The sequence below is a fragment of the Opisthorchis viverrini genome (genome assembly GCF_000715545.1).
Source record: "Opisthorchis viverrini unplaced genomic scaffold opera_v5_330, whole genome shotgun sequence".
Lineage (NCBI taxonomy): Eukaryota > Metazoa > Platyhelminthes > Trematoda > Opisthorchiida > Opisthorchiidae > Opisthorchis > Opisthorchis viverrini.
The window spans coordinates 468,133-471,312 of NW_008751991.1; the positions used below are offsets into that span (position 1 = coordinate 468,133).

General features: G+C 42.2%; 1 protein-coding gene across 1 annotated transcript in view; it reads right to left on the bottom strand.

Moving 5' to 3' along the window:
- Positions 1 to 3,180, bottom strand: part of T265_10098 (hypothetical protein) — a gene marked incomplete at both ends in the record, with an annotated part of 85,361 nt that overhangs the window by 1,377 nt on the left and 80,804 nt on the right. The gene's annotated exons all lie outside the window — the stretch shown is intronic.

Sequence of the window (3,180 nt, forward strand, 5' to 3'; positions counted from 1 at the left end):
TCGTAAAACCAAATTTGTTTGTAAATGAGTGTACTTCGCTAGATACAATAGTTGTTTTACGGCAGGGTGCAGATCCATTAAATTTCACCGCTGTTCATTCGTGAGGCTCAAAAGAAGTTGCGAAGTTTCCCACTATTGGTAACGAAATTCTGGTAGTAAGGCGGCTTCACATGTACACCGCAAGTTAGTTGTATTCTTAGTGGAGTCCTTTCTAGAATGTATTCGGAACTAGTATCCAGTTTGGAGAAATAAAAACAATTATAGTGGTGAGTTACCACTGGTTGTGGCTATCAGAAACACACACTGTGGGGTTCCACGGCTCCGCTATAACGCACGCCGTTAGCTTGTGTTTACGTGAGATTCATTCGGACAGCTTCAATGTAACTTCCTGTGAATGTGTGGGATCAATTGAAAGTGGGTGAAATCTGTTCCTGTAGACGAACTTGGGGATCTGGGACAATAAAGTTCTTATTATTTTGCGGTCAAGTTGAATTGTTGTACGTATTTCATAAACAGTGATTTTTTCCGAAGCCAGTTGATCCCGCCTTGAATTGAATTCACCTCTTGCTTTACTGTGTGGTTTTTGTCGTTAGCGTCTTCATTGGAATACGAATGGTCACCTGGCACACGTTATTGATTATCAGGGATTTAAGCGGATTATCGACTGTTATACCGAGTAGTCCCCTGCTTGGGAATCACTTATCCCACAACAAGTAGATTGCCATCTATTACGTCCTATATTTTGCGTATTCGCGGATCTTGGCCTAAGTGACTTCTCAGTTTTGAAGAATCATTCTGTCCTGTCACATTAGTCTCCCAAAATCTGTTTTACTTAAAGACTGGGTTATAATGTGGACCAATCATATGGTGACACTTTTATAAACTACGTGTGAAATTTGGTTGTGGGTGCATGAACTTTGTTTAGAGCCCTGAATGGGCACTAATTATAGCGGAACGATCCCTCGGTTATGTGAAAGAATAAGACGGCCCTCCGATGTCTATCAAGCCTGAAGATGTGGCGGACTGTGCACAATTACAGTGAGCTCCTGTTCTTTGTCATATTCTCCTCATTTTGATAGACTTTTCTAATGTCTTCTGCATCGCAAACTGGTCACTGAACAGCCATCCGTTCAGTTACTTATCGGGAGGTCAATGCAGCATCTCCAAGGTTACCAGTCCCAAATGACTGGGGCTCGGATTCTAAAATATATTTAACTACTCATGAGTAATACGTGGAAACCGCATATTAAGTGGGGCGCGTCGACAGAACACCTGAGGAGCTTCCTGGCCATTTCTTGCCTGACTGGACCATTGAGCTGAGCGCTTACAAGACATTTCCAGAGACACAGAAGACATTGGAGGTTGAACTATTGGTCAGTGTGACTAAACGTCGAGGTGTCCAGTTTGAGACCTGACTTTTCATCCACGTGAAACATTTCGTCCGTTTCTGTAGATCGGCTACCTGTCTTCCGTTCCCGAAGCACAGCAAAGGTTAGGGTGAATGACTTTTCACAGTAGAGGTGTCATGTGGAATTTTAAGGGCCTATTTCCGCGCGTTAGTATTCACTCTTGCAAGTGCTCTGTTCCGACAAAGCGTGCGTGGATTTTGCCATGGCATCAGGATCACCCGAATACTGCATCCGGTCTTGCTGAGTGTACATTTCTCATGAAAACCAAACGTGGTCTTTTTCTGGATTGGTCTTTATATTCATGAACAGATTTCATTCCTTACCGAGCACTATCATTTCGTTGGTTGTGTCAGTGAACTGTACACCTAATTCATCACAACCTCAAAAATTCAATGTGCAGAAACTAATCGCATGCATGCATTAGTCGCTCTGGATAAACTTTATGGTGAATAAGACCACCTTGAAAAGCCGCTTTTGAGAGGTCCGGTTCGGGTCGATACAGTGGCGAAAGTGAGTACCTGAAGCTCGAAAACCTTATCCAATCGGACTGGAATTGTTTACATGGTCGAAAAATTAAGACAAACACTCCGATTTCATTATGAGAGCCCTTGACACATATCTTCGATTCTCGGACCAATGACCAGTTGATCAGTAAATATTGATCTAGAGTTTGAAGCATTCTAAGGCTACGTCTTCAGGTAGGCCAAATTTTCGGAATGAATATTAGCTGACTGACAACCAACAAGGAATATTTTTTCTACCGAAAGTGGCTTCTTGTCGGAAGTCGGTAAAGTTTGTTTACCTGGATATTTTGATGCGCGGGTAGGCAGGTGGTAAGTAGGAACCGATTGTGTAGGTTAATGTCGATGCGGGTTAAATGGTCTAAAAGAAACCATGTGGCGTTGGTTACCTTGGAGGAGAGTGCTGATGAGTTGGACAAAGTTGTGACATGCTACTCATAAGGTTGCTGAATATTCTTCGACAGCCCAAGACAGATTTCGTTCTTCTTGGGGCCCATCAGGGAGGTGCAGTCCCCGAGATACCGTCAGCCTTATGTTCTAGTTGAACCCAAATTGCACGAAATTTGACTACTGAACTAATCTGTACACCGATTCCGCTTTGTCTGTACACCGATTCAGCTTTGATGAGGGACTAATCTGAAATCAAGCTGAATCCCTAGTTTATGGTACTCTTCAAATGAGTGGACTGTTGAAGGGATTTGATTAATCAATCCATACAACCTTAAATTCAGTTTACTTCGAGGAAGAATTGTTATTAGTGCCGGTTTAGGTTCAACCCCCCTTTTAATTAAATCAGTGGAAACTTCTGCTCCGTTTTTATTCCAACTAAGTATTTTTTTCTCGAAATTTTATTGACTTCCATTTTGTCAACAGATTTTCAGTCATGGATGGCTCCCTGCATCTCCGGAAGTAGTTTACCACATTATTAATGTCCATCATTCTGTCAAAAAGTCAGATTCTAACCAACAGTTAATCGATGTGATGAGAGCACCAGCACATATCCGTCGAAACCTGCATAGCTGGATGTTTTTCGACTCGGAACAGGTTATCTCAAGACAGTTTTTCCAAAAAGTGATAACTGTGTCCGCCGGTCATCCGGAAGTAAACATACTTTCGCATACTTTTGCATACCAATCTGGTTCCGACGGGAGACTCATATGAAACCGAGCTGAATCTCTCGTTTCTGATCTATCTTTGGACATAATGTTGTTTTAAAAGGATCCTAAACAAGACATTTAACTGGATTTCAG